The sequence below is a fragment of the Podarcis muralis genome, chromosome 1 (genome assembly GCF_964188315.1).
Source record: "Podarcis muralis chromosome 1, rPodMur119.hap1.1, whole genome shotgun sequence".
Lineage (NCBI taxonomy): Eukaryota > Metazoa > Chordata > Lepidosauria > Squamata > Lacertidae > Podarcis > Podarcis muralis.
Window position 1 is genome coordinate 101,819,629 of NC_135655.1, and position 12,082 is coordinate 101,831,710.

At 42.8% G+C, this 12,082-nt stretch overlaps 1 protein-coding gene across 2 annotated transcripts in view; it reads left to right on the forward strand.

Moving 5' to 3' along the window:
• Positions 1-2,140: 2,140 nt before the first annotated feature.
• The window catches only part of LYPD6 (LY6/PLAUR domain containing 6), a 62,747-nt gene continuing 52,805 nt past the window's right edge, over positions 2,141-12,082 (forward strand). The window contains exon 1 of one of the 2 annotated variants that reach the window (XM_028745702.2): positions 2,141-2,259. The gene's annotated coding sequence lies outside the window, so the exon portion shown is untranslated. The remainder of the gene's footprint in view (positions 2,260-12,082) is intronic. The other variant, XM_028745711.2, reaches the window with a different exon arrangement.

The window sequence follows — 12,082 nt, forward strand, 5'->3', positions numbered from 1 at the left end:
CCCCTAAATTCCCCTTGCCTGTTGGCTCCACTGTTCTGCCACATGCTGGAGATCTGTAACTTCATTTGTGAGAGGAAACTAGAGAAATCCCTGCAGCCTAGTTGTGAAACCTGGCTGGCTTCCTGTCTTGATTTATTCCACAGCCAATGAATTGTTCACACTCGTCTACACTGTCTGGATTGAATTACATATTGCTAAATATGCATAGCTGAAAACTCTGGTTATTTAGGGCTGCCTTTAGTGAATATTTTTAGTGCCTGGAGAACACGTAACTACTGTATCCTAGTCACAAGAAATGTGGAAAGATAGGTGTCAGGATTCAAAACCCACCTAGGAGTTATTTCAGGAGATAGGCCAATGTATTTTGATGTTTGAGGCAAAAAAAGTCCCATGCTCCCACTCTCACACCAATGGTAGTAAAAAAAATCTAATACTATGCTAAATAATTGATATTTTGATGGCATTCAGTGGTCTCCTAAATCTGTTGCTTCAGCCCAACCGCCACCCCTGCAGCCTTTCATCCTCTGTGTGCAGTAACGACATCTATCTATCTATCTATCTATCTATCTATCTATCTATCTATCTATCTCTGAATCCTGGACTGGCAAACTGTATCTCTGGGCCCAGCTGAATGTGATAGCAAACACTCCATTTGTTGCTGCTTTTCTTGAAACACACCTGAATCTCATTGGGACTGTAGTGTCAAGGTTCAATAACCTTTTTGCCATGGCTTTGCCAAAAAATCTAACCCCCTTCCAACATTTCTAGTATTAGTCCTGAGAGAGAAGCTTCCATTGGTACCCCTTCTTGCTTCTGTTACTGTTTTAAAAAAGGCAGGGGAGAGAGAGAAGATCACGTGATGCATTCAGGCTATATACACACTATCCCTTTAAGGCACATTCTCAGGAAGCAGCAGGTGAGAGAGAGCTTCAAGGAGGCCCCTCCATTGGTTGGGAGGGGGGCTGCTGCTTCTGTGGGGCATCTGGTCAGAATTTGGCACTTGGTTCCTGAAGCAATAGTTCCCAATGGACCCTGACCCTGTTTTGAAGAATCACAGTATTCGTTTTAGGTTGTCCATGTGATATCTATCATTCATGCCACAGATTGATCATGAAAGCATCTGCAGATGTCTGGGACGAGGACCAAAGAGATACAGTGGGTGAGGGAAGTAATGTGTCTTACTATTGGGGGGCGGGAGGAGTGAGAGGGCAAAAACCATACTCTGACTGTAAGGGGGCAACAGGTGAAGCTGCCCATAGGAGAGCAGCAGAGGATGGGAAGTTAAGGTAGCATAGGAATAGGGGAAAGAAATGGCAGAAGGAAGGCATCCCACTTGCTTCCTAAGATGTGGGACCCAATCACAGGTGGCCTGTCACATAAGGAAACTTGGGCCTTTGGGGGCATATTTTGCCACAAACTTTCAGTGGCGATGGTGGTTTCTTTTCCAGCTACTGGAAAAAGCAGCCCAGTCCTGTGCTCAGATTTGCCACCTGCATTCTAGCAGCATTTTGTTGTCGTGGTGCTGTTGGGAGAGGGTTTGGGTTCTAAAGGTGACGAGCTCTTTTTGGGGTGCGGGAAACAGAAACGCTTTGGTGACTGGGGAAGTCTGGCAGGCATCAGAGCGAACTCCTAGGGACCAAGGTCCCTTCAGCCCCCCCAAATATTTGAGGGGGCTGCCCCCCAAAGTTAATGGGCATTGCCATCATTCAAATGCCGTGCGTGTGCCATGTCCTGTGATCGATTGTGCGGGGAGTGGCTTGCTTGCTCCCCCCAACATATTTTATTGAAGTTGGCACTCCTGGTGGCAGGGGGTTCCACAGGCGCCCCAGAAGGATCTGGGAATCATTCCATGGATTCTGTGACATGCAACCCCAAAGCGATGGGCACAAGGGGTGATCTCTCGTGACCTGTGGAGGAACCCCCAGGTGGGTCGAAGGGCTGCGTGGCGAAGCCAAGGCTGCTTCTCCTCCTTTCTTTGGCTCTCTCTCGCTCTCTCCCTCCGCCTTGCAACGCGGGCGACCAGCCCTGCAGCTCGTCTCAACCCCTCTGATCAGCCAAGCCACGCTAATTGGCTGGCCAATGGCGAGGCAGCCCAAGAATTTAGCGCGGCTTCCGGCGCTCTCATTGGCTGGCGGGAGTGTCGGGGAGGCTGAGCGTTCCAGAGCAGGACTGCAGTGCACGCCGCCAGCCTCGCTCGCTGCATTGTGCGCTCGTGGGATGGGGCGGCTGGCCCGAGGCGGGCGGCTGGCCACGCAAGCGGTGAGTAGCCCGGGTTTCCCCCCACCTTGATGACTGTTTTTAAATAAGGGGGAAAGGAGGGTCCCCGTGTGGAGGAGGAGGCACAGCGCTGCGCGCGAGAGGTGCGGAGTCTCAGGCGAGGCTTTTGTTGTGCGTTGCTCGCTGCAAGCGCTGGGGATCTGCAGCAACAGATGAAATGTTTGGGGAATTGATCGGCGCGCTTTGCAAGTGCACGATCACGAGCGCGGTGGTTTCCCCCCTTCCTGGGTCTGGTCTTCCCTCCTCGTCGGCGAGAGTGTCATGGTCAGTCCATCTCCCCCAAGGATCAAGAGCTGGCGAGCTTTCAGAGGGCAGGAAATGAAATAGGCGCTTCGCTGGGGGGAAGTTTCCGAGCTGGAGATCATACAAACGGATTCGAGACGGGAGGCTTACCTACGAAATACAGATGTATTTCTTTGCTAAATAAAGTGGACTTAAAAAAACAAACAAGCCTCTCTCTCCCCCCCCCCCCGACACCCCCGTGATCGCAGAATATTTTGCAGCCTGGTGCTTGATCCCTACAGATGAAATGCTTAAAAGAAATATCTACGTGCATCTTCGCTGTTTTGTGGTATTCGAATTAAAGCTACATCCTAGTTTTAAATATTACAGCAGAAACTCTATTAAGAGGAACAAACCAGGCCTTGTAGTTGAATATCTAGAACAGCTGCGTTGAGAGGCTTAGGTTAAAGTTGATTCAGTTCTATTGATTTTTAGTGAGACCGTTTAGCGTGTTAAATGTGAATAAACGGAATGCATTTGGTGGTATACTGAGGATGCAGAACTCCTTTTTATTTAACAGGCTCAAGAGTTTACATTTTTTGAGGCTCCTTTTCTACTAATGTGACATACACACAAAGTTAATAGGCCTGACTCAAGTACTCAAATGCTCTGTGAATGCATTTTGCTGTGAATTCCAATAGTTGCTTCTCATAGTTGCAAAGCATTTTGTCTGTAGGGTGATGCTCTTTTCATCGGATGGACATGTGTCTAGAACTGCTAAAAATTGATAGGTAAAGCCAGTACTTGCTGAGAAAATCACTTAAGGGAAGATGGAAGTCCAAGTCTAAGTTTAATCTTATGCATGTTTGCCCAGGAAAAAACCCGTGAGACTTAACTCCCAGGAAATCATGCAAATTGCAATCACTGGCTGTAATCTTTTGCACACTTACTTGGGAGTAAGTACCATTGAACACAGTGGGACTTACTTTTGAATAAACATACAAAGCTGTTAGATCATAAGTACATTTACTAGTGGTCTATATTGGTAATACAAGCGGAGTGATTCACACATTTATTTTAATGTGGTAGTCTAGATAATGTTGCACATTCTAGCCTGAATGCCGTCTTGCCACTTAAAAATGAAAAAAAATATTTCAGTCCTGAGATTTGCTTGCTTGTTTGTTTTTGTAAAAATAAAATAAAATGTGAACTTCAAAAGGTTTTCCTTTGGAATTGTTAATTTACCATAAAAACTTTCATAACTTTAATGACTCAAGAAAAATTGCAATTACTTTAATTCATCTAAGTCTGTCATTTTGGGCATTTGCTAGAATGACTGTTTTTGAAGTGATTCTTTGATTTCAAAATTGGTCTCATTGACTGACTTCTGAGTTAACATGCATAGCATCAAGTAATTTCACATTGTGTTGTGAGAGCCAGTGTGGTGGTGTGGTGAGAGTGTCGGAGTAAGACCTGGGGGAGCAGGGTTCAAATCCCCACTCAGCTATGAAACTAACTGGGTGTGGCCAGCCATACCTACCTCACAGGGTTGATGTGGGGATTGATTGAAGAAGGGCAAAAAAGGTGGGATAGAAAGGCAATAAATAAATAGTAAAGGTAAAGGGACCCCTGACCATTAGGTCCAGTCGTGGCCGACTCTGGGGTTGCGGCGCTCATCTCGCTTTATCGGCCGAGGGAGCCGGCATACAGCCGAGGGAGCCGGTCATGTGGCCAGCATTACTAAGCCGCTTCTGGCGAACCGTTTACCTTCCCGCCGGAGCGGTACCTATTTATCTACTTGCACTTTGACGTGCTTTCAAACTGCTAGGTTGGCAGGAGCAGGGACCGAGCAACGGGAGCTCAGCCCGTCACGGAGATTCGAACCGCCGACCTTGTGATCGGCAAGTCCTAGGCTCTGTGCTTTAACCCACAGCACCACCTGCGTCCCTTAATAAATAAATAAAACCATTTAATAAGTACAACATCAAATAATTTACACATGGATGAAAAGGGACGAAGATGCTTTGAACTGGTCTTCCATAAATGCATGATGCTTATAAATTACCTGATGTGTTTCAGGAAAAACAAGAGTAGGGCAAAGAATATTGATGTGCCCTGGCTTGGTAAGGTAACTAGAGGGCTATATCTTCAATAAATATTCCCACTTCTTACCTTTCTCTTTTCTTTTTAAAAATCTGTCTCATTCTATGGGCTGTCCCATCTCTCGTTTTGCGAGTTTGAATAAGCTATTTCGAGATTTATTATTATAGATAGAACGTCTACAGCTTGTGATCTCAAGCTGTAACATTCATTGAATGTGATGCATATCCAAGATTTGAAGTCAAACGATGAGATGTGATTTAAAGGATATTAATCTTTCTTAAATTCACTTTTAAGTCCAGGTGGTAAGGCTTGACAGGTTTGTGGATTGCTGCCGCAGTCGGCAGCAAGATATGTAGCCTTAAAGTTGAGGCAAGTTAAACATGAGGAAACTATTGTGTGAACGACTTTGTTTTTTTTGTAAGAATCCTGCTGTCCATCTATCACAGATGGATACAAAAAATGGCTTATAGGAGCAAAGCTAGATTCCAAAAGGTGTCCGAGAGATGGAGCTAATTATCTACAGTACACACTGGGACAACTTACACACATAAGATACATTTCTACATATGAATTACTATAGAAAAGGGGTACCAATCGGAGCCTTTTTGTTGCTACCGCACTTGGGAGTTGGGCACCCTAGAAATCATCCAAAGATCTACAACTAGATTGCACTCCCATTGTAAGGATTTTGAATTGTTCCACATGTGGAAATACTGGTTGATTATTTCGATCGAATATTTCTTTTTCTCTTTTAAAATTTATATCCCACCCATCTGGCTGGGTTTTCCCTGCCACTCTGGGCAGCTTACAACATATATAAAAACACAACAAAACATCAAACGTTGAAAAACAAAATATCCTATATAACCAACCAACCAATAAATCAATAGAAATCAATAATAATAACAACAAAAATAATAACAGTTTACAGTTATACCCAAATTAAAATAACCACCAACACCACCTAAGCATTTAACCAACACCAACCTGACAAAAACAAAACAGAGGAACCAAAATTAGAACCGTTTAAAACAATTTAAACATTTTAGCCAATTGCCCCAAACCAAGAGTTGTTCCAGCAATGTCCCAGTGGCCTCCCAGGAGCCTCTTTTAGCTGTTCAGGGTGAGTCTGGGCCCCACTCCCTAGGCCAGGCGGAAATGGGCCTTACAGCAGGGAGCAGGTCTTCCTTCCAGGACTCATGGCGGCAGCAATGGTTATTTATCGAAACAAATTACCGTAGTGTAGTTACTTGGATATAAGGTAAAGGGACCCCTGACCATTAGGTCCAGTTGTGACCGACTCTGGGGTTGCGGCGCCCATCTCGCTTTACTGGCCGAGGGAGCCGGCGTATAGTTTCCGGGTCATGTGGCCAGCATGACGAAGCCGCTTCTGGCGAACCAGAGCAGCGCACGGAAACACCGTTTACCTTCCCTCCGGAGTGGTACCTATTTATCTACTTGCACTTTGACGTGCCAACTGCTAGGTTGGCAGGAGCAGGGGCCAAGCAACGGGAGCTCACCCCGTCACGGGGATTTGAACCACTGACCTTCTGATCGGCAAGTCCTAGGCTCTGTGGTTTAACCCACAGCGCCACCCGCGTCCCTTACTTGGATATATGTCTGTGTAAAAAGTGTGTGCAAAAGTGGTTAGCTGTTGGTAGAGTATGTGTTTGGCAGTGCAGTCTGGTCTGCATGTGCTTGGAAGTGATTCCCATGGAGTTCAGTGGGGTTCACTCCTAGACAAGTTGCATAGGACCACCCCTTGTTAAAATCAGCGGCATTTATAACTGCTTTCCGTCCTTTCCCGTGTATAAGACTAGGGTTTTTCCTTTAAAAATCATGCCAAAAGATGGGGGTTGTTTTATACATGGGTAGTGCATAGGGTGGATGTTTGATTGGTTGCTGCCGCGGCTGTTAGCGGCTATTGTACGTGTGATTGGTTTCTGTGTAAATGGTGTTGATTGGCTGAAGCTGCGGCAATTGGGCGTGCGATTGGCAGCTTCTGCCGGCGAGGGGACAGACGAAGCAGATTTTGCGACACGTGCAGGTGAGCGATTTTCGGCAATCCCATCCCAAAGCTCAACAACTCCGTGCCATCTCCCCTCCATTTTCTTAAATTTGAGTCCCCCAAAATAGGGGGCGTCTTATATATGGGGGCATCTTATACAGTGGTACCTCAGGTTAAGTACTTAATTCATTCCGGAGGTCCATTCTTAACCTGAAACTGTTCTTAACCTGAAGCACCACTTTCGCTAATGGGGCCTCCTGCTGCCGCCGCGCCGCCGGAGCATGATTTCTGTTCTCATCCTGAAGCAAACCTGAAGCACTATTTCTGGGTTAGCGGAGTCTGTAACCTGAAGCGTATGTAACCTGAAGCGTATGTAACCCGAGGTACCACTGTACACAGAAATGTATGGTAACTGGCTGGAAGGGTAATACGCATTTGTCTACAATTCATTATAGAGCTTTCTTGAAGAAATACATTTATGTTGTCTGTTTCTAGCAAACTATATTTAGTTTCTGGAACTGTTTTCATAGAATCATAGAACTGTAGAGTTGGAAGGGACCACAAGGGTCATCTAGTCCAACCCATTGCGACGCAGGAATCTTTTGTCCTACATGAGGCTTGAACCTGCGACCCTGAGATTAAGACTCTCCTGCTCTACCAACTAAGCCATCTTTTATTTGTTTTATTGTCACGCTGATGGAGAACCATTAATCCAGTGTCAAGAGTCCAGCCACACCGAAAGCGCTGTAGAATCAAGTGTGGGGATGTGGCTATGCTTGTTACTGTCTATGATTGCTGAATATGTGATATTGAATACGATGATGATTCTGATAGAACTGGATAATCCCTGAGAATATGCTTCAGTACCTAAAATTATTATTTTGACTGTGTGTTAGGTTTACTGGTTTCATAGCTTACATAGCAGATTTGTTTTCTCAAATAAAATCGACCTTCTATGAATCAAGTCTCTCTGTGTGAATATGGCACTAAGATTATCTCTAGTGGTGGCCTTGCATCAGCAGAAAGCACTTCTTCTTGGACAAGGCAGGGCACCCAATATTTTCTGACCTCTGCAATGACAACATCCTCTACGGACCCATGAAAAGTTGCTCTAGAGCACTGGGAGATCTGCCAGGAGAGAATGAGAGAACTGTGATAGAGGGGCTTGGTGTAAATTGAGTGTCTTACCTCACACAAGTAAAAGTGCTTTACACTAGCACAAATACAGCAAATACAGAAATGCAGATTTCTTTCTGTGACACATAATGGAAATCAATGAGCATTATTCCACTGGGTAGGATTGTGGGTAGGATTTATGCAACATGTTCACAAAGCCATCCGTCCTCCATTTTCGGTATTTGCAATGTAAATGGGAAACGGAACAGGATTCTTCTGGAGTTGATAAGCTATAGCTGGCACACATAGTTGAACTATTAGCTTCTATATGCACTTTTCAATAATTAAATGGTTAGACTGGTAAGAGGGAAATACTAAACTCATTTAATTGTGCATATATATATATATACAGAGTGTGTACAACTGTTGTGCATGTATATTGTTCAGTGTACTCATTGCATATCCAATATGTGGAGGAAAGAGCATTTCTATAAAGCTATGGCTTTGTGCAGTTTCTATGGGCTTTTAAGATGAAAGATCTATACGGGATTCCCCCCGCACCCCACTGCTTTGTTGATATAGCCTAAGCATGATAAAAATGGTTCCTCCAATCCCATATTGAAAACTCGCTCATAACCAATAAATACTTTTTTATGTCTGTGTTAAGTTCAGTTCTTAGGAAATGCTGCTGTCATAACTCTCCGTCTAGCAAATGTATGTGGAAATAGGTTGCTGCGGGCACATTTATCACAAAGTCTGCAGTAATGGTTTAAGATTACTGTATCCAGCATGGGATAATATATGCACAATCCCATGCATTTCTTAATAGAATCTCTCTCAAATGCTACCAGCTTGTGCCTTAGGTACTGGCCTGGTTCATTAAACCATAGGCTTCTGTGTTCTCCACCCCTGCCAATACATCTGTGAGGAGTTCAGAAGCTTCTGCTTCCTTTATAGATTAGCCACAGTTTACCTTTACCTCTGAACCCTAAACTGTGGTCAATCTTAATTGTGTTTAGTGATAAGCCAGCTTTATAAAATATGCTTTGAAGTTGGCTGGTTTCCACAGAGTCCTTAAAATGTAACACTAAACCATAGCTGGCCATTGTATGTATGAGCTGCAACAAGGAAGATTTTGAAAGTGTTTGTTTCCTTTTTAGTTTAACCATACTTTGCATCATTGTCTGAATCCAGAAAACTATGGTTTATGAAGCTGGCTTGTTTCAATAAACTGTAGTTAAGAGTACCTAGAGTTCAGGTTTGGATGCAATGCTAAATAGTGGATAATTTAAAAAGGAATGGAAAACGTACGATTGCCTTGTTGCAGTGGAAGAGAGGGGAGCCGCAGGCTCATTCATGTAATGGTAAGCCATATTTATTGTTGCTTCCAAAGCAGGCTTGTGGAGTGACAAGCCTAGTCTTGGTAGTAACTCTGTGCCTGCACTTGACCCTGTAGGAAGTTACTGAAATGGGTGAACAAGCATGGAATGGATATATGTGCATTTGACAAAGCAATCAGATGACTGCATTTGTTGCATGTGTAGCAGCATCCCTCATGTGTCAGTTTAGAAATTGCTTGGGTTGCTGATTCCCTGTGGCTTCCTTCCACAGGGAGGCCTTTAAATATATGAATTTAATGCACATGGAATGAGCAAATTCTGTGGGATGCAACAACACTCAACTTCAATGAATAGCAGTTGCATAAAACTTTTGATTTGATAAGCCTAAATTAATCAGCATAGTTTTGGGGTGGTTTACGTTTTATCCAATGCTTTTTCCCGCAACAAGAAAAAAGAAATATTTGTGTGTTGATTCTTAAACACTTACATTTCAAAAATATATATGCATTTTAGTCTTTATGCTGCAGATCTAAAGGGAGCTTTCAAATAGATCTAAATCAGTGAGACAGTTTTCTTTATCATAAAATTAAGAGTAAATAGATGTTGACCATAATTGTTCTATTTAGAATGCATTCTTAGCACTATTGTTAAAATCCTTGGCACGGGTGCAGACTAAAGCTTTGATTGTGCTTAACAAGTTTACATATGTCGTTCCCTTTCATGTGGCAAACACTTTGAATCAGTTGAGTAATCTTGTAGTTGTGTTTCGGAGCTGCAGGAATGTTTACCATTAGTGAAAATTTATTCCATCCTGCTGCATAAATGCTTGGAACTAAAACATTCGGTACGTTACGCTACTTCACCCAAGCGTTCGATTGCTATAAGTAACCTTTGGGATGCCTAAACAGAAATATTGTATTGTTCCCGTATCCCAGCCAAAATATTATTTGATCATTTGGGACAGTGGTAAAATCCTGTCTTATGAACAATACTTCCTTGAGCTATATGAGATGAGAGTGGGTGTAATGCTTGCATTTGCTTGGAGGGGAGGGAAATAAGGCACAAGCTCATGTCAGCAATGGATTGTGCAATTTGTCTACCTTTATCCTTGAAGCTGTTTCCAGGCACCAGTAGGCTAGCCTGGACCACCCCTGTGGGAGACCTGCACGGGGCTGGAAAATTTGGAGATGAAAGCAATACATACTTTAAAAGCATTAAATTCCTCCTTGATTCCACTGTTATCTGTAAAGTGAGCAAAGGAGATCAGTTACAAAAGAGAGAAACTTGATAATCAAACAAAGGTACTCCTTTTTCTCACTTGTTTGGGAAAAATGTTTACCTCGTAATGTTACCTTTCTTATTAATTCCCTTTTCAAACATAATCTTCCTATGTTGGTGTCATTTTATTTGTTCTCGCTCTCTCTTTCCTGCATGTAATGTTCCTGTAGAACAACTGTTCCATTGCATATCTTCTGAGAACTTCACTTATCCTGAGTTGCACCTCATTGGTTTTCTGGAGCATCCAGTTACCTAAATGAGCATTATCAAGTACCAGTTAATTGTGTTGCTTGCAACTGAGGCTAATGGCTGCATTACCTAAATAGTAAACCAGAACAGAATTTCTATCTTGGTGAAAATAAGGTAGATAAGTAGTGGGGGAGCAAAGATGCTTAAAGATACATTCTTTATACACTAATTGATTTTTAAAATCCTTTGAAATTTAGTGTACCTTGCTAAATATTTTTTCAGTTGTTCTGTATTCTTCAGCCAAGCCTTCAGTATGGGACAATTGCACCTTAGTTCATGGCTTTGTAATGTTTTTCTCTTTGCTCTTGAATAGCACAGAACAAGATAATTGGTTGATACTGGTAGCACTGATTGCCTCCTCCTGTGTGAAGAATTTCTCCCTCTTATTTTTATACCCAGTGTCAGCTCCTTCAAATTAATTCATTCTGTGTCTCCTGCGCTGGGTTGAGCTTAGCTTATATAGAGATGAACTTAAAACTATTGAGTTGAGGTGTAAGACATAACACCATGATCCTGAGCACAGTTGTTTGGAAGGGTCGTTAATTACAACAGAATTCAGTTCCAAAACCCTCCAGTCCAGATTGCAAATACTTTAGGCGCCATATTTATTACGGATCTGACGTTAATTTGAATTTATCTGTACCTATCTATCTTTTTGGGGGAAACAATATGGTAGCTTGGGGACAGTATAATCCTTTGTCTCTGTTTCCAAGATAGTGAATCAGGGTCTTGAAGGCTTTGAAAACCTATACAAGTCTTCAAGCAGTGGTTGCTGGAGCCATTAATGACATATGACTGAAAAGGGGTTGAGATTAAGAGAGTTTAGCAGCAAAATGTCAGTCCAGGCAATAAGATCATAGATGGAATTCTAAGGTTTGATAACCAGTGACATACATGCCTTCTCATGACTGAAAGGACAATATTTATTTACATTCTCTATATTTGAACCACGCTTGTCTTCTAGTTATATGCAATGTTCTCCTGGGCAATGTTTCCTTTAAGTCAGGGATGCAGAACTAGGGTTGTTGGACTACAACTTCCATCAGCCCCAGCCAGCATGGTCCATGGTCAGGGATGATGGGAATTGTAGTCAAGCAACATCTGGAGGACCATGGGTTTCTGAGCTCTTATTTAAGTGAATTTTTTTTAGGGGAAAATTTCAGTTGGAGGATTTGCGAGATCCCATTATCTTGTCACTAAATCTTTGCTTCAGGGCTGCATATTTGAGGCTAAAAATATTTCGGAGTAGAAATGTTATGTAGTTGAAAAGAAAATTTAAGGAACCAGGGGTGGAGGGAAGTCACGGGATTCGGAGAATCCCCATTTTATGGATTTGATATTGTTTTTGCGTATATTTTTGTACGTTTGTTGTTGTTGTATTTGTTATTTTTCTGTTTTTGTTATTTTTGTTGAATTTTTAATAATATATATTTTTTAAAGGACTGCATATTGTTGCACTGCCACAAGAGTAATAAGATACAGAGGGTAG